Source organism: Vicugna pacos, chromosome 7 (genome assembly GCF_048564905.1).
Source record: "Vicugna pacos chromosome 7, VicPac4, whole genome shotgun sequence".
NCBI lineage: Eukaryota > Metazoa > Chordata > Mammalia > Artiodactyla > Camelidae > Vicugna > Vicugna pacos.
In genome coordinates, this window is record NC_132993.1 from 36,256,878 (window position 1) to 36,276,685 (window position 19,808).

Genomic DNA, 19,808 nt, shown 5'->3' on the forward strand with positions numbered 1-19,808 from the left:
ATTTCCCCGTTGAATTCCATTAGGCCTAAGTAGAGGACGTGGAAATAGTTTATTGTCTTGGAGGAGGAAAGAGAGTAGGTAGGGGATGGGGCGGGAGGGGGGGGGGAGCTGGGAGCCTACAAATTGCAGAAGACATTTGAATTGGTCTTTGGAAGATGATTCATAATTTGCCACATCCAAGGTGTGAGGGAAAGGTCACCTGAGAAGGAATTCAAAGAGGAAGTGACAGCCTGAGCAAAAGACTGGAGGCACAGATAAAGTAGCCTTTGGGACCCGGGGGAGGCAGTAAGGGGCAGAAAGATGTCACAACTCTGATTGAGATTCCTAGAACCCTACCTGTGACAGATTTAGCTAGAATCAAAAGCTGTATACGTGTTTCCAAGACATTATGAAAAACACTCATTTTTATTTGTTACTCGGAGACATTCAGAAATCAAATTGTTTTACCAAAATAGTACAGAATTAGACCATTTTTCTCTGATGTGTCTATAATTCATCTGGTGGGTGTTCTCATAAAGGAAAGCTTTATACCTGTTCAAAGTGTTGTTATTCCAAATCCATTTACTTGGGAATTTGTTCTTAAAAAACTTTTGTTGAAGAGGGCCAAGGGAGGAAGTGGTGAGAATTAGGAGAGATGTGATGGTGTCGAGAAAGCAGCAGAGGATTTGAGCCAGGAGTGGAGGCTTGTTTCCTAGCGTAAGCTGTGTGACCGAGACTAAAGTCACTTGACCTCCTGGAGTTTGTTCCTTCCTCTGTTTAGGGGGAACTGATGAGTTAGTTCTGAGACATCAGATAGCAGGTGTGAGGTAATGTGAAAGCCTTTTTTTTGTGCCTTAAAGCACGATAGACATGTGAGTTGTTAGTGACACTAATCTCTCAGTTGTAAACTTTGCTCTGTTAAGACCCCAGGGTTATAGATTGCACAAAAACTTGGAGAATGGCTCTCAAACTTCGGGGTCCAGGAACATTGCTCACCTCATGTATTTGTACAAATGCCAAATATTGGGAACCCCCTGCAGAATTTCTGATGCAGTAGGACTGAATAAGAGTAGGGTTTAGGAATCTACTTTTTAAACAGGTATCCCTTGTGATTCCAAACAGGGTGATGCAAGGAGACCATTTTTTGCAAAACTGTTCCAAAAGGTCTGAAAAGATACCTGCACCCAGCTAAATCAGGCCAGAAAGTGCTCAACCTATTAATTAAACCTTGGATTCTTACCTTCCTAGAGAAATGCACATTCCCCTTGTTGAGATCTGAGGGTTCTTTTTGACATGTGCCACAGCTGAAGTTTGCCTTGCTACCTTGGGCAAAATCAAGAAGGCAATCACCTTTTTGAAGTCCTGTGATTGTGTTTGCAGTGGAAGATCAAAGCCCCGATTACCCCACCTGCCACTGAGCACAGGCCCGTGGACTCTCTCGGCCCCTTCTCATCAGGTCGATCCTTCAATTGACAGCAGTGTCCCCCTGTGAGAATCAGTCTAACTACCTTCCAGAGACTCTGTCCTTCCCCTGTTTCTCCACCAGCCCTGCCCCAAGGGCATCTGCCATCAGATACTCTTAAGCATTTAATCTGAACCCTAATCCTGATACTTAGTGGTTCTGTGACCTCCAGCAGTTCCTACTTTCCTGGTTTCCATTTCTCAACCGTAAATGAGGACGACATACCTAGCTCTCTGCACTGTTCTAAAGATGAAATGAGATGGCTTCGTGCTCTACGTGAGCCTGCTGTGTGGGGTCCTCCATCCAGACCGTAGTGAGCTCATACTGTTACCGATAGATGCAGCCGGTGTTCCAGGTTCTTGTCCCGTCCCAGAAAGAATTCAGAGACAAGATGTAGTGGTTAAAAAAGGTAAAGTGAGGATTTATTAAAGGATGGATACTCCACTCTCAGGGGAGAGCGGGCAGGCTCAGGTGAGCGGCTGCCCTGAGTTTCTTTGGCAAGTTGGCTACATAGGGTATAAAAATGAATGGACGGAATATTCACTGGGGATTGAAGGGTTTGGGGCCGTATTCCCTGATTAGCATCCAACTCCACTTTCCCAAAGGGAGGAGGGATTTTTTGTCCTTATTTAGTCTGGATCGGAAGTGTCATGGCGTCGGTGCATGATGGGTACTTCTGATCTGCAAGGCTAATTTTATTGAAATGAGGGCATAATGAGCAAAAGGTTACATTCAGACACTAGAAATTCCTGCCTTTTCTCACCTTTGTTCTTCTCCAGGCCACTTATCATCCCAAAAAGCATGATCCCTTATCAGCCTAAGGTTCCTGCTTTTCTTTCTCTGCCCAGGGATCCCTGCTGCTCACATGATGTGTGGTTTCCTGCATTTGGCCTGTGCCCCTCCTTTCTGCCCAATTCCTGCCGTTTGGTCTGTGTCCCCCTTTCTCTGCTCATAGCTAGCTATCTGCCTGCTATCTACCTCACAGCATCTTGTGTGTTTACACTTTTTTGAGCAAAGACAGTGTCTTTGGAAAGCCTGCCTAGGAGTCAGAGCAAGGGTTCAAGTTTTAGGCATGGGGTCAAGAGCATTAAAATTTTCAGTGCAAGTTTATTGGCTTCTGAATAAAGATGGTAATTTTGCATTGAAATGTTTAATTCTCTTTGCAATATTTCCCTTAAGGTTACCAGTGCGCGCACACACACACACACACACACACACACACACACAACATACTGTCCCAGGCCTAAAGGAAGGAAGCATGAAATCCAGTCATTCAGCAACATGCTAACACACACACCCATGAGATGCCTGAGTCTCTGCCGGTCCATTTTATTCAGGCTAAAATCAGAAATCACCTACATGTACAACAATAGGAAAAAAATTAAATAGATGGAGAGCTGTGTTTTACTTAAAGATGATGATTCATCAGCATAGCTATTTATATAAAAAAAGGTGTTTATGTTGTTATATAAAAAGATCTTAAAAACAATATGCACAATGTTATTCTAAAGCTATTCTTATGAAAACTTCTAGAAAGATATACACCAAAGTTTTTAACAGTTTTTTTTTTTTGTAGATGCGGTCATTCTTTAAAATATTGTTTATCTGTTTTTTCCAACTTAATTACACTGAAGTTAACATACTTGTGTAATAAACAAATATATCTAACAGATTGTAACAGTCGAGGCTTTCAGACATTAACTGCAGACCTAGAAAATACTTGCGCAGATAATCTGGGGCTTTGGTGTGGTGTTCATCTTTAGGTGAGGAGAGCCATACCTTTGTTCCATCATTTGGCACCCTGACCTCATGATATTGAAATGTTGCAAGTCTGTCATCTTCCTGTGGGGCCCCCAAGCCATGTTTGGGGGTAACAAAGAGATTTGTCTCCTCCAAGATCAGAAAGAACTCCAGTCCTCCTATGCTGTCTGTATTTTTTTCTTCCCCATCTATTCCCACACCAGTAGAATTTCTCTTATGTAAATGGACCTCTCTTGAGAATCAATATGATGGAAAAGAATCTGTTGAGTCTTTTTTTCTTTTTCTTTTTTTTGAAAGCACTATTATAATCCCCACTTCCCCTCCATTCATTTTCATAATCGAGTCTAGAGTGATTGCTTTTTCTTTGAACCTTGCTTGAAAGTATCCCAGTCCCTTTACCTGGAGCCTTGAAGGTGAGAGCGATGATATGGACAGGCTGTCTTATTAATCAAACGTTTGCTCTGCACTGGGCATTAATCACATAAACCCGCACAGCTGGATAAGATTCATTAGTGTCATCTTTCACTGCCCTTGTCTCCCTGTCCCACTCGCTCTCTGCGGCATTCATTAAAATGCCACCGATGCTTCTTCCGTGGCTGGCTCCATCTCTCTCTCTCTCTCTCACCTCCCGTGGCCAGGTACTGTGTTTGACCCCATGGGGACAAGGGAAGATCACTGAGAGGTTACCAAGCAGAACATTTAATTAACGGGCCTCGGATGGCCTCTTTGACTGATTTCCTTTCAAATCTGCCTGGATCCTCCGGGAGCTTCTTCTCCGGATACATGTTCTACATTGAGCCAGATGGCAGTCCCCAGGGGCGGAGATGGGTCTCCACATGATACTGAGCATCTGTAATGCTGAGGGTTTGCCAGAGTGACACACTGTTCACCAGTCACTGCCCCTCAGCTGGAGACGTCCTACTGCTACCCAGACCCTGCTTCCTGGTTCCCAGCCAGCTCCTTCTCCATCCACTTGCTGATTTCATATAGAGGTCTTTGAGTTCAGTTATTCTTTCAACAAGTATTTATCGAGCACTCACTCTGTGCCAGGCCCTGCACCAGTCACTGGGGACGCAGTGCTGAGCCAGAGACCTGGTTCGGCCCCCGTGGCGTTTACATTCTAGCTGAGGGGACAAGCAAAAGCAAAGAGTAAACCAGGCAAAATGAGCTCAAGTGTAAAAAGTGTTGTGAAGTAGGCAAAAAAGGGGCAGAGACCGACCCCACCAGGGGTGGCAAACCTTATTTTGAATAGCGTGGTCAGAGAAAGCTGGTGGTCCCTGGACCAATACCGTCAGTACCGCCCACGACCTGTTAGAAATGCAGATTCTTGAACTGTATCCCAGACCGCTGATTCAGAGACTCTGGGGTGGGCCCAGCAGTCTGTGTTTAACAAGACAGCCACGTGGAAGTGTGTGAGGAAAGGACATTCTAGGCAGAGGGTGCGGAAGACCCAGGACAGGAAAGAGCTTGGCTTGTTCAAGGAAGTGAAATCGAGGCTGCTTTAGCTAGAGCGGGGTGGGGGGGAAGTGGCAGAAGATGATGTTGGTGATATGGGCAGGGATCAAATCTTGCAGGTCCTTGTAGACCAGAGTCAGAGGGTTAGACTTTAGTCTAGGTAACGTGAGAAACCACTGAAGCGTTTTAAGTAGTACCGCATGCAGACCTAATTTACTTTTAAGATGGTCTCCATGGTTCAGCCCAGGCTAGACTGGAGCGGCTTATGAGAGGAAGTAGGAAGACCAGTTAGGAGGCTGATGCACTGGTCCAAGCAGTAAACGATGGTGGCCTGGACTGAGGTAGTAATAGTAGAGGTAGAAGTAAGGAAGTAATTCCAAGATATGTTTTAGGGAGAAGTGTAAAAAGACTTGCTGATGGTCTGGCTAGGGCGGGGGGTGGCAGGTGGTTATGGAGAGGGGAGGGGTAACAGTTGACTCCTCCATTTCTGCCTTGAGTAACCGGGTGGATGGAGGTGTCATTGACTGCTCTGGAAGGGCAATAGGGTAGGCATATCTTCCTGGCCTTTATCTCAGACTCCACCTAAACTTTTGGGCAGACATCCCACTGTAACAGCTTCACAGACCTTATCCTCAGCTTGATTCATGGGCTACATCCTCTGTCCAACCTAGATTCCTGACAGGGGAGCCACTAGACTGAACCGCATAAGAATTCTGTCCCTAAAGCACATGTCCCGTGTGCACGAAGGTTTGAGGAATACCTAAGTGACTGTGTCAGCATGTCGAGCAGTGTTCCTGTTGGAAAAGGACTGAATCAGTCTCCAGCTTGCTAAGAGGTGCAAACTTGTCATCTTCACCTTAGGAAGGAGAAAAGGAGAGAGAGAGAGAAAGAGAGAGAGAGAGAGGAAAATTGCTGGAGCCATGAACACAGACAGCCCTAGAATCCAGTGAGGGTTGAACCAAAGGATGGAATTGGAAGATAAGGATGGCCGGGGGCAAAGGAGGAAGTTGGAGAAATCGGGGGGCTCCGTGGGGAGTGACCCTTTGCTCAGTCACCCACCACGAAGAGTGAACTGCAGGAGGGAATAGGAAGGAAAACAGATTTTTAAGCCTGCAGAGATGGTGGGTTGGTTACATAAAAAGCTGTCTGTGAGGTGCTCAATTCCTGCATCTTGCTCCTGTGAGGCTAAAGGAAACGTCCCTTCTCTCTCACACCTGTGAATAATGGGCATGTCAGCCAGCCCAGCCAGTCAGAGGTCAATCACCTCCGGTTGTCCCCACGCCTTATTGTTCGTACGCTGTACATAGTACTTGGTTCCTCGTTTACTGTGTCTGTTTGGGATGCATAGGTGGTTTCACAGTCTAGAATTAAATTCTGAAAATTGATGAGATAAATGGCGGGGGTGGGGTGGAGTGGGGAGGGATGTAAGGGAGATGTAAAGGAACATGGGGAGAATAGAGAGCCTGGGAACGCTGACCAAAAGAGCCACGACCTGAGAAGTTGGGGAGTTGATTCAGTAGAATCAGCTTAGCCAGGGGAGCTCTGAGAATTTGCTTTGGAAAGATGTTTACATTTTCTGTGTGACTGTCATGTTTATACAGTCTGTGTGATTGATTGACATTTGAGACCAGTGGTTCTCAAATGGGGAGGAGGGTCTTACCCCAGGGATATTTGGCAATGTCTGGAGACATCTGGGGAGGTGGGGAGCGGTTTACTCCTGGCATCTAGCAGGTAGAGGCAAAGGATGCTGCTAAATTCACAGCACAGCCTCCAGGACATAGAATTCTCTGTACCAAAAATGTCAGTAGTGCTGAGGTCGAGAAACCCTGGGCTAGCCATGTGAGAACAGAATAACAAAGTATGATCTGATGCCTGCCACGAAGGGGATGTGGCCATCCACAGTGGGAAATGGTGCGTGTCAGCTGGTCTGTCATCAGAAGAACAAGATGAGGAAATTCTGAGGAATCTCACCTGTAATTCCAGTTTTTGTCTGTCTCCCTGGAAATCAACAAGTAGTCACTGCCCTCCCTCTATGTGTAAGACACCAGATGAGGCGATGTGGGAGTGCTGAGGGCTGAGGCAGGCAGAGAAATCAGAGGGAAGTAAGCCCAGCCCATTTACGGGGCATTTAGTTGTGACCATAATAGAAATTCTGTACTTCTCATCTATGTTGTAGGATCCTTGTAAGGATAAAATGATAATGTATGCAAAGTGCTTTTTTACCTGTCTGACATACTAACCAGATGCTTAATCTCCTTGCTCCATAGTTTTAGCTGAAGGAGGAGTCTGACTTCTTCTGCACACAGTTACGTGAATTCAGATCCCACACGTTGCCTTAGTTTCCTTTCCCTTCCCCATCACTGCACAAAAGCCAGTCCCTCTGGTCCTGTTCCTCACCAAACAATTGAGAGGACAAGGTGTCCTCTAAAGTGCTTAAAAGCTGCTTTAAGAAGGATTTTCATTAAAAAACAAGATCATATTCATTCTAGTTATGCTTTTTAACACTTTTTACCCCTTATCTGTTCAATCTACTTTTATTGAGCATCTCTTGCACACTAAGAACTGTCATAGAAATTAAGTCAAAGGATACATAATCTTCCACTTGACTGTGTTCATCACAGATGAGTATTTGCTCATCTTCTGTCACTTGAGCCCAACCTTCATAAATTCCAGCATATTATTTAATTGGATATACTTGGGCTACATCCTGAAGTCAGCGAGGAGAGGAATCCTGAGGGGAGGGGATGCTTCTGGGACATTCCAGGTGGGGGAATGTGGATGCCTCCCTGTAGATGTTTCCAGGTCACTGGTCAGCGTGTGAGTAGGTGAGGGGCAAGAAGCGCCTATGGCTGCAAAGGTGAGTCAGGTCAGTTTGAGAAGGGCCTTATACAGCCTGCTGTGGCATTCGGGCTTTGTCCCAAGGTTACTGAAGATGAGATGAGCTGAAGAGAGACGTGATCAGATTTGTGCTTTAGAGAGAGAACTCTCTGGATTGAAAAATGTAAGATTACTAGAGGAGAGACCAGTTTAGGAAGTAGTTGCCTCATCCAAGGAGGTGATGATATGGGCCTGAATCCAGGTAGTGGCCAAAATGGGAATGGAGTCATTAGGTTTGAGATGCGGAATCAACAGATTTGGGTGATACATTGGAAGCAACTGAGAGTGAGTTGGAGAATGAGAAATTGAGTATTGGAACCTCCAACTGAAGTAGGAAATATGGGGGTAAACGCAAACCAGGACTGGGGGAGAGATGAGTTGTTTCTGAGCTAGATGGGAAGTGTCTGGGTACATCCACGTGAAAGTAATGTCCTGGGCAAAGCTCGTCTGATGAGCGAAGGCGAGTGCGATGGGCTAGAGATACAAAATTGGTGTCAAAAACATGAGATAGAACTATATAAGTCATCTGAATAAAGGAGACCATGGAGGGAGAAGGCGGAGGGTGAGAAGAGAAAGAGGGCCCAGGACTGCACGCCTGCATTTAAGGGACGTGCAGAAGGAGGCGAACACACAAAGGACACAGAAGAGGGTGGTCAGAGAGGTAGAAGAAATTGGCTCTTTTCAGTGAAAAACTGAGGGTCCTGTTGGCTTCAGAAGGGAAGTGCAGATTTTTATAGAGAATTACCCTCACCCCATCCTTATAATAGACACCAGTCTTCCTTTGGAAGGCACAGAGCAACACAGGTACACACACACATACACACACACACGCACACACACACACAAAGTCACACACACATAGAGGTTGCTGCCGCCGATGCCATTCTGGTTTTGGCCAGGGGTGGCTTTGAAGCATCAACCACAAAGAAGTGATCGTGAGAATTTCACTTTTTCGTCCCAACAACCCTTTATCTTCACAGCATAGTGGGAGGGTCCAGTGGCCACTTGGACGACATGTACTTTCTCTGTAACCATTAATACCACTCATCCCCGTACCTACGGGGAGGGAGTGGAGCCCTCGTAGCTACCCCAAGCCTGTCTTCCTGGTGATGGAAATTTCCATTATTGACAGGAAAACAGCAGGCTAATGGCACAGATGAATTGTAAATTTTGACAGCCCCGACAGGTAAATATTGGCTTTGCACAAACAGGTTTCTATAAATAACCTGTCTGCTATAGAAACTCCACAGATGGCAGCAGGGCTGCCCAAGCGTTGATTTTCCCAGGGTGTTCGGTGCAGAAAAGCACAGCTGTCAGCTTTGCTGTTCTCGCTGAGAGCTCATGCCGCCTCTGCTGTGCCTGCAGCCTGTCCCCGTCCCATCCTCCTTTGGCAGGCGGAGGCGGGGACAGGTGGAGATCAGTCATCTCAATAACCTGCCTCCAGTGCCTTTCCTTCCAGGATTCCAAAGGGGTTTCTTAAAAATGTCACTTCTTCAGGTCTGGCAGTCAGAGTGGGGATTTGTCTGATAAGAGGATTTGTCGGCCCCTTTCTAATTTAACTTGGTCCCATTGAAAAGAAAATCAGGTGGAATGAGACACATAGCCACTCTGGATTCTGTGCTATGTGGCTACAATTGCTAAAAGTAATGCTTTCAAGGGAAGATGCTGGGCTGTCACATGTGGGCCCGCCATAGACGCTGACCTGAAAGACAATGTGAGAGATAGGGGACCACTACTATCGGCAAGTCCCTTTGCTGCAGAACTTTGCCCAGCAGCCATCTCACCCCATCCAAGAGCCAAGGGGAAAGTAGTGAGCCACCGTTGGAAAGATACGGACCCATTCTTATTTCTCAAATGTTGCACTAAGAGCCCACAGCTGGAATAATGCTGATCGAAGGGGTGGCGTTCTAACTGACCGTTCTAGGGCTGTCAGAGCGCTTCGTGCTACAGTAAACGCTCCATCACTGTGGCTGAGCTCTGGTTTGGGGTATGCCTCTGCCTCCCTCACTCCCTAATGTTTATTTTCTGCTGCTGCTTATTTCTGTGGGCTCTTGGACTTAGTGCATTCTACAGTAAGCCCCTTCAAGCCCTTCTGGAAGTAGACAAAGGTATAAATCACATAAGGTGAGTCAAAGGGTTAGAAGGTGCCTAAGATAGCAATAGTGATCAGAAAATTATTATATTTGCCCCTTCTACAAAGTTTTTGAGAACACAAATGATAATAACAGACACTGCGCAATTAAACATTTCAAAATAGAAAATCAGGAGGGAAAATGTCATGGAGAACTGCAGTAGGAAATGACACGTGGATGATGAAGCGATGACGGTGTCTCGCCCGGAGCAGAGTCGTCTGTGCTTTTTCCCTTCGGCCTTATCCCAAGGGAGGAGAGCAAAGCTGGCAGGAGTCAGCCGTCAGCGTAAAGTGGTGCACGTGTGTTTGCGGTGCTCTGTGTTCCCAGACTGAATTCAGGACCTCTTCTTCCTCTCCTGGGCAGCGAATCACCATTAGCACAGGCCCCTTTGCGCTTCTGGTGGGGTTACTCCTAGTTGTTCTCCCGCATTCAGAAGGAAGGAGTGCCAGTTTCTCAGGGTTTGGGGCTTTGGGCTTTTGCTCCCAGGTCTTCCTTCCATGCATAAAGGCCTATGTTTCCAATAAGGGCTTGGAATGCTTCACAGGCCAGGCTTGTCTGGTTCCTTCTGCTTCCCAAGCATTCTGTACAGTGTCTGGCAGCCAGCAGACAGCAGATCAGTGTCTATGGGGTGGAGCCAACTCAGTGAGCTTTGATTTTCAGGGAATCTAATTTCCGTACTGGGGAAGAGACAGGAAAAATTCTTCCTGGGTAAAATTACAGCTTGGTAGTCAATAGTATAGCTGAGCAAGATGCTCAGCAAAGAAAATAATGAGTCATCTTCCACCAAGCCTGTGAGGAGGAGAGAACAGGGTATACAGGAGGCCCCAGCAGTACAGTGGAAAGTGTACGAGTTTTGTCATCAGACGGACTTCCTTTTGAATTGTGCACTCCTTACGTGAATTGGAGGACTCTGGGCAAGTTTTGAGTCTCTCTGAATCTCAGCTTCTTCATTTTTAAAACATAGATAAAAATCCAATTCTCAGAATTGTGATATCCCAGAGGCAGTGTAATGTCGCCACCGCAAGCAGGAACTCCAGAGTCATGTTGCCAGGTTCACCTCCCTGCTCTGCCATTTACTAGCTGAGTGATTTGGAGCAAATTCCCTAACTTTTTGTGCCTAGACGTCCTTATGTTTAAAATGGGGACAGTTGCTGTGACGAATAAATAATGAATGTATGTAAAGTGCTTTAGGACAGCATGATATGTAAGTGTTCAGTGCGTGCCTGTGACACTATCAGGTGGTGCTGAGAAAAGATGTCCTGCTTGGGGTTCTTGCTCCCTCCACCCCACGCTCTCCCTCTCCCCAGGCTTTTCTGGACAATTTCTCGATCATTTGATTAATTGTGAAAGCGGCCACATTATTGTCATCTTTGTAAAGCATTGCAAAGCTATCATCTACATATGGCCTCACCTAGAGGGGACCTGTGCCAATTTCCATGCAAACCCAGGAAGGAAGCCTTTGGGGCTCCAGGAGAGAGGGGGTGGTTATGCAGAGCTGGAGTTAAAGTTGTGTTTCTTTTTCGTTGTTTTGAGGATATGTTTTTTAATTGGGAAAAAAAGTGCCACGTGTTCCAAAAAACCAAAGTAATACACGTTTATCTAGTAAGGGGTAAGTGTACTACTTATAGGCAAATATAATACACTTCAATTATTCAAAATGTTGATATATGCTCCAATCATTCATTCATTGATTTGTTAAAAGTCTTTTAGGCAGTGATTGTACACTGGGTCCTATGCTAGGTGCTGGGCTTAGAAACGGAAGCAGGACTGTCTTTGCCCCAGACTCCAGTCAAACTGGCAGTGTCAATTAATGAAATTTGATGACACAAACTGTTGGAAGAAGATGTGTTCATGAATGATCCAGAATACCAACAGGGAGGCTCTAGACAGGAGAAGGTGATTAACCCTGTGTTAGGACTAGTGTCATACCTCAGCCGAGGCAGAGCACAAGAGAGGATGTGGGAAAAGGAAGGTGGAATTGACAGAAATGCCAGGACCAAACTAAGGAAGTGATCGCGAATGTGTACATGAGAAGGACTTCGGTGAACTTGAATCGTTCTCCTTTGCATGTTCATTATCTTCTAACCATGTGGTCCAAGGCGTTCTCCATGTACAAATGAGGAAACCAGAGCTCAAAGAGAACAAGGGTATAGCAGCTCCCAGGGAGCACCTCTGAGGTGGGAATCCAGGTTCCACAGGTGCTGAGGTCCCTGTCACATTGCGCTGTTCTGCTGTGCCAGCCTGCTGCTGCCTGATCTGAAGGTAGCTTGTCATGGCAATTGATTGCTGCAGGAGGACTCTGGAAGCTCTCAGTGGCATGTTGTAACAACCACCTTTTTTCTTCTAGCTCTTTGGGCATCTTCTCCCCTCCTTCCTGGGAGCATCTTGTCAGTTAATATGGCTCTTGAGCTTCCTGTACTGTGTGTTCCTCTTCTCAGCAAATGTTCATCATACTTGTAGATTTTTCTCACAGAGCCTAAAAATGTCCTGGCTGGGGCCATTAAGTCTCCTAATTAGCATGCAATGCCATATATGATCTCATGTTATGATTCCTTCAAGCTAAGACACAGTGAACCCACCATCAAAGTAAGCACTTCCTTTAAGAGGAATAAATCTTGCCATTTATTCATGGTATAAATCCGCGGTGTTCATGTAACTAAGACAATCCATTGCCTACAGCAAAGAAGATGTTCTCTCCGGAGCTTTCCTGAAATTCCCATCCCACATTGTAAGCTTCCTCAGATGGTGATGGCACCAACCTGTCTCCTGGGTCCAAGAACATGCCACTTTTGAGCCTTAGCACAATTCAAGGACCATCACTTTTAATTACTTCATGTTTCCGGTTCAAGGGCTGTTGACTGATGCTTTGGCAAATTCATTTTGTTTCTTCCAGACATAGCTCAGGGGTCTTAGAAGTAGCATGCAGCTGCACTTCATGGTAGAACAGGAAAAATGTTCTCGACGTGGGAGAGGAAGGGACTACTTTGTGAGTCAGGGTTGGGTGTGGCTCAGTGACCCTGCTATTCTTTGGTCAGTGTCCACTAGGTTATGAACCAGGGTGTGGGATCTGGCCTAACAGAGGAGTGCTTTGGACTGTTGTATCTTCAAAAAAAAATGTATCTCTCAATATCTATTGACTAGATGACGACTGTATAGTCTATTGGATTTATGTAAATTACAGATGACTATTTAACTCTGCCCCTAAAACCCGTGCACCCTAGAATCACCCAGCATTAAACTAAGGTGATGCTGGCTTTCTAGCACTATTGTGAATCCAAGGCAGCTGGGGTGGAGTGACCAAGAAGGCTTAGGAAACAGAATTTAAGTCCTTCCAACCCCCCAGCTGTGCAGTCTTGGACACGTTGGTTTACCTCTCTGAGCTTTAGTTTGCTCACCTGTGAAAAGAAGAGGTCCACCTCCCAGAGTATTGTGAGAGGCTGTGTAAGGGTGCTTTATAGAGTGAATACAGTGACTTCCAAATGGAGAAGACGAGTTAAAGCCTTAGGAAGTGCGTGTTTGATTTGATTGTCTTCCCTGGGAGTGGTCACAAGGACATAATGCCAGAAGCCACAGGCTTTCCTTCCAGATTGCCTGAATGGTTTGACACGCTATTCTAATGAGCCTTTGGCATTGCCATGCCAATTGCCCAAGGCAACAATTTCCAAGATGAACTGGAAAATTAGTAGACATTATGCTAGGAAATAAAAAAAAGTCTTACATGACCAAATATGTTTGTGATATCCCAGGTTTAGTAAGTTGAATAGATTTAACTTGTACATGCTAATTACAGAGTGAACCTCCAGGAAGGGGATATTAAAAAATGAAGTTTCTCAAAACTTCACAGCACAGAATTCTTTCCTTCTCTCCGACTTCCTTTCCCCCACCATGCCTAGCATATCATGGAATTAGTGTAACCCAGAGCATATTCTGAGAAATGCTGATGCAAGGAATTCTAAAGGGATTACTGTTAGATTTTTACACCTATGCTAGTAGAAAGACATGGTGTCATAGATAATGCCAAGTATCAAACACTGTATAAAGTGCAAGTACATGATTTCTGAATATACCGTAGGGTAGCAAGTGAAGCTGATTGAAGCAGTAGATTTTTGGGGTTTTTTTCCTACATGGTCTCTGTTTTGCTGATGTTTCAGAAATCAACTTACTTTTTTTCTAGAAGCAATATGGATAAGAGTAATGGAATTTATTCCATGAATATATTATATAATTGTAAACTAAGCTGGAATTTAGTTTACACTGGTTAGGGGTATTTCATAAACCACGTGGCTGAAGGCCGGTGCCACCTCCTTCATGAGGCTTCTCTGAATTCCCCAGCTAGAAGTTGTCTTTTCTTCCCCTCAACCTCTTATCACACTTTACCGTGCCTCCCTTATGCATTTGCACCTCACTCAAGAGATGATGGTATGCATGGCTTATCTCCCCTGCTGATGAATAAGTCCCTCTTGTGGAGCGCTTCTTAGATCCCCACAGCGCCTAACAGAGAACATGCACGTGGCTAGACACGCAGATGATTGACTTGGTGGGAGTGTCTCCTGTTTCCCTAAGATTATTCATTTACTGGTATTACTGTTATTAGTACTCAGTTGTTATTAATTAGCTAATATTTGTTAAACAACTACTCTGGGCTAAGCACGTGGCATTGATTATTTCACTTAATATTCACAACAAAACTCTGAGGTTGATACCTTTTCCCCTCAGTTTACAAATAAAGAACTGAGGGTTTATGAAATGCTAAATACCTTGCCCAGTATCAGAACCAGTATTCCAAACTATAGGTGCCCCTGGCCCATTCTGTGCTTCCGATCACTAAGCATCACCCTCTGAGGGGCCAACAAATAAGCCAACACAGTTCAGGAGAGAAGCCTCTGTGGTACCTTTGCGGTTCCTCGGTCTCTCTAAGTCCCTTTGTACAGATAACCACCCTCATAAATGAAAGACTTAGAGGCCACCAGCCAGTTGCTTTCTCTCCTATGGTCTGAGTGTGGAAGGCTCTCCGTGGCCCGCTCTGTCTGAGGTTGCTTTCACCAGGGTTGCCCTGCTGTGACTGAAAGCCCTTGTTAAGTTTGGGTTAATTGCCAGTTTAGGCAGTGTTCTCCTTTAGAAAGTCCCTCCAGAGAGAGCAGCCTCAGAACTGGGAAATGCTTGTCTGTTTGCTCCCCACGTGCCCAGCTGCTAATGGGGTTAGGAAGATGCCAACAACATATGCCATTCCAGATTCTTCTCATTTACCAAGTCTTGATGGTTTTCACACCCAGTGATTTTTCAGCCTTTTGCTACCTATGGAGTCAAGAAGTCAGACCAACCAGTATTTATTGAGCACATGCCACATGTAAGGATAGGGTGATCCCATGAACTCATTCACACTCATTTTGCTTCTTCTCCCTGGCTTGCTTTTGCTAAGGGGGTACAGTATGGTGAGGAATAGAACAGGAGATTGGAGTTCTTGCTCTAGATCAGATACCACTCCTTGCGTGCCGTGGGCCAGCCGCTTGGCCGCTGTGTCTCCCCGTCTCCTCAGCTAAAAGCAGGAGGATGGACTGCAGCACTCCCTGCTCGGTCCTTCTTGGCCCGGCTTTCTCGTAGTGGGCGCCATGGCCCAGGGAAAGAGTTCACCTACAGTCTGAATGGGGCTGGAGACCCTCGTACGCATGTGGAACAGGCTAGAACCACAGCAGTACTGCTTATATGTGTTATTTCCCACGTCATCTCTGAGAATGTTCAGAAGACACAGTTCTTGGTGAGCGAATGGTATCAAACCAGAAATCCAAGTTGGAGTGGGATTTACACTCTGGAGACTTTCACTTTCAAGAAGTGAAACACAGAGAACCTGTAGGTAGAGCTGTTTTGAGGGTGCTGGCCCTCACCTGACTGGGTTAGGTCTTGGAGCAGGTCTCAGACTTTTGTCTCTGGTAAGCGGCCAAGTCTTTGACCTAGATATGATATGGCCAGCAAATCAACAAAGTCGTTCCTAAGACTCATGCCTAATGTATAATTATATCTGAAAGAAGGTGATTCATGGGTCATTTTCCATTTTTTAATAGCGTTAAAAAATTATGCAAGTAAACACATGGTCCTTTTTTAAAAAAAGTGAACAATGTCTGTGACGTTTTGAATTCAATACAATTTTTTTAAAATTAACATTACTGAACAAAGCATACAAATATTCCCTCCCTCATGGAGCTTACTCTCTAGGTGGCCATTGATGACAACTAAGGTAAAAAAAAAACCCAGCATTTGCCCATCCAAGAACATAGCATCCAAAATGAAGCAACTGCAGTAAGGGCCTCTTACCCCATGCAGCCGGAGCTGGCAGGTGATTAGTTAATAAAGAAGACCATGAAAATGGTTATCATTAATCTGTACCTTAAATACTTTACTTTAACTTAAACACGTAAATGCATACTTATTCACTATTTTTTTTTAATGTGAGACCAAAACATTTCTTAGGTTTGCTGACTAGTTTTTAATGACCATTCTTAGATAAACCGTGCCTAAAAGGCATTATTTGCAATTTCTAGTTTCAGTTTTCTTAAAGTGGAATGAGTTCCTTGGACACTTAGGAGGCAATCCAGGTACAAAATATTCCAGCCTTTTGTGGTTGACCCACCTACACCTGGTTCAACAGCAGGTTTGATTTTGTTTTAGCAACTTTTTCTCTAGTCTTCCAAAATATGCAATTTAGAACATTTTTTTTCACACCCACATTTCATCAGTGTATATAAGATGCGACCAAATTGCATAATTATGCTAACAAGTATAAGCAGGAACAAGTTTGGAAACACACCCCGAACTCATATCACAACTGGTGGAAGCAGAAGCACAGGGCATAGCAGCAGTTAGACAGTTAGCTTGGAGTATCCGCTTGGGCATCAGTCACTGTATTTACAGAAAGGATGGGGAGTATTTCTTAATCTGGCAAGTCAGTTACACAGAAGTCATTTAACAGAGCTCCTCCTGTACTTCTGAATGTGGCCCTCAGCACTCATTATTTGCAACTCCTAGAACAGTTTTTCTCAGCCTGAGAGCTGTGGAACCCTGATGGCTTTACTGGGGCACTCAGGGGTCATTAGAAAGATCTGACAGCAGATCTGAATCCCCCCAGCTTCCTTCAACTGTAGGAGCTGCACTTTTATCTGTTTTATGCATCCAATGGCTGCATTTAATTTCACTTAAAAAAAAAGAGAATGATTGTATCTTAAATAAGGGCTACTGGGATGCTTTTAGATAGGAAATTTTAGACTTTTAGCAGCCTAGCATAGATAGAGGACACCTGATGACATTTTAAAGTTTTTAAGAAGAGAAATGATTTAAAATGTCTGCTTTCCACCTGATTTTTTTTTCCCATTAAATGTTTCTGAATAGGCACTGTATTCATTTCCTGGAACTACCATAACAAAGCACCGCAAACCAGGTGGCTTAGAACAGTGGAAATGTTTTGTCTCACAGCTCTGGGCACTAGCGGTCCAAAATCAAGGTGTCAGTAGGCCCACGCTCCTTCTGAAACCTGTAGGGGAATTTCCCCTTTCCTCCTACTAGCTTCTGGTGGTTTGCTAGCAGTCCTTGGAGTTCCTAGGCTTACAGCTGCATTATTCTCTTTTTTTGTTTTTCAAGTTTTTTTTCAACTTTTTTTTTGAGGGGGTGAGTAATTAGGTTTCTTTCTTTATTTTTAGAGAAGGTACTGGGGATTGAACCCAGGACCTTGTGCATGGTAAGTGTTCACTCTACCACTTGAGCTATCTCCTTCCCCCCAGCTGCGTAATTCTAATCTCTGCCTTTCTCATCGTAAGACGTTCTCCCTGTGTGTGTCACACTGCCGTCTTTCCATTAAAAAAAAAAGTTATACTGGATTTGGGGCCCACCCTACTGCAGTGTGACCTCATCTTACCTAATTACATCTGCAGTGACCCTGTTTCCAAGGAAGGTCACATTCTGAGGCATTGACATCCGGACTTTGACCTGTATTTGGGGAGAACACAATTTAACCCATAACAGGCGCTATGGATTTTCAGGATATAGTTCTTCTGCTTACCCTCCGCACCCTCAGGGACACCAGATGTCTCTAACTTTCTCATGCAGCAGCTGCCACCAGTTCCCTTGCTGGAGTGGATGAGCTCTTGTTGTGCTTTTTGGAGTAGTTACATAGTCTCAGCTTCTTGGAAACTCGATCTCCACACCCTTGACTGTGCACCTTCTAATAAGAGCACCAAGAACGTCAGAATGTGATGTGCTTCTGTGAGGGAATAAGGCTGCTTAGGTACTGAGTGTCAAGAGAGAATTCTTGGAGTGCTTGTGCTGGGAAGCTGGGTTCACCACCTGAACAGGCAGCCTCAATAGAACTACTGGATTGCTGGCTTTCCCTTTGTGCTTTAATGTGCTCTGAGCAAGATAGTAGGCAGGCTGGCTCACCATGTAAGGAGATCAGAGAGACAGAGAGAGAGAGAGGAGAAAGGCACTTCGTCCAAGTTTGCAGTTAGGCCAGTTGGATATTGGGTACATTTTTAGAAGAGACAAAGCAATACCTTCATAACCTCTCAGGAGAAATTTGCAGTGATGGAGTCTGCGGTGGTGTTCATCATGGTTGAGCAGTAACAGGAGATGTCCAAGATGGAAGAGCTGAAACTTCCCTGTGTGCCCGGCATCTCACTCAAGTGATGAGAGGTGAGGAATGAGTTTCTTCACGCTCAGACCTTGGGGACAGCCGGGGTCTTTGTCTCTAAGCCTTAGTTGAACTACCTCTACGAGTCCCCTTTAGCATTTCTCTGGCTGTCGGCAATTTTAGGTTTTTTCTAGTGACACCAGTGGAGCATTGCAAAATCCAAAAGTTTTCCAAGGACGTTTCCTCTTATGAGCATCTGTATTGTCAAGGAGAAAAAAATTGTTTTGCCCATTATTAACTTTCATGCTAATTGTTTCTTTTTTCATCTCCTAATCATCAAAAGCACTTGTTTTCATTTCCATTTCAATCATTTCAATTACTTGCATCCAAGGCAGAAATAATCCCAATGTTATTAACTTTCATAATGCCCCAAAGTAAGCGGCTCTTAGCCTTACCTAGCCATACCTGAAGGTTCTCTTTTCCCCTGAAAGGCGCTCCCACCAGGTTTGCTTCCCCAGATGTGTTCAGGGAGAGAGCAACATTGTGAATGCTATAAAGCTGGTGTCCTTCCCTACCCTGCAGAGTTTCAAAAGCAAAGGCAGATGTTGTCCACTCCTCAGACCACTCTAGCTCCTGGGCCAATGAGGAAAGTATTTCATCAGCCTCAATCACTGTCTTGGTTGGAGGAAGGGTTGAATTAAATGCGCACGTAATAAGCTTGATTTGTAGGATGCCAGGAAAGAGACTTACCTTCTGAGTTGTCCCCAGGTCTCCACATTTCTGCCCCTTGTCATGTCAGCCCAGTTTCTACAAGACCTTGTTGTCTCTTCCTGGTGCTACACATTTACTCCAAGAGTGAGACCCACCCTCAACCCAGCTCCCTTGGCTTCTCTCCCATAGGACTCTCTCCAGCCCCAGTACCCACCCAAAGCTCCTGGGATCCTACCAGAAGAGCTAGATCAGCAAATTTCAAATATTTCCACAGCCAAAACTCCTTGAAAGGAAGGAGGGAAGGAAGGGAGGGAGGGAGGAAGGAAAAGGAAAGGGAAGGGAAGAGAAGAGAAGAGAAGAGGGAAAGAAGGAAAAGGCTAAGGGGAAACTCTTAAAAGCAGAGCTGTTCTCACTTCAATGGCAGGGGGCAACTTGCCATCCTGCCCCTTGGTCCTCTGAGGTGAATCCCTCCACCTCTTTTGAACACAATGTAAAAATGACAGACCTGAAACCATGAGACCTCTGGTCTGCCTGGGACTCTCACCTTCCCTGCATTCTGCTCTCCAGCCCCCTGCCTTCTTTGCCTAGTAGTTGGAGACCCCCAAACTCCCCAAGTCTTTCATGAGTCCAGAAGGTTTCCATGGAATTGCCCTTCTAATAAAACAGAGTCGGAGCCCTTGAACGCATGAGAGTGTTACCCTCATCCTATTGCCCTGTTTCTGGAGCTCTCTCCTCCCAAGGGCTCGTGTTAATCATACACGTGTCACTGTAGCTCTCCTGAGCACAGAGAGTGTTTTACAGAGAGCTTTTAAGGTGT

The 19,808-nt window shown here is 45.2% G+C and overlaps 1 protein-coding gene and 1 long non-coding RNA gene across 6 annotated transcripts in view; one reads left to right on the top strand and one right to left on the bottom strand.

The window, feature by feature from the left end:
* Positions 1–17,821, bottom strand: part of LOC140697549 (uncharacterized) — a 31,636-nt gene extending 13,815 nt beyond the window's left edge. Inside the window, exons 1-2 of the long non-coding RNA XR_012074695.1 lie at positions 17,714–17,821; positions 1,667–1,799 (exon numbers count right to left, since the gene is read on the bottom strand). This is a non-coding gene — a long non-coding RNA (uncharacterized lncRNA). The remainder of the gene's footprint in view (positions 1–1,666; positions 1,800–17,713) is intronic.
* ELMO1 (engulfment and cell motility 1) overlaps positions 1–19,808 on the top strand; it is a 488,726-nt gene that overhangs the window by 387,383 nt on the left and 81,535 nt on the right. The window lies entirely within an intron of this gene.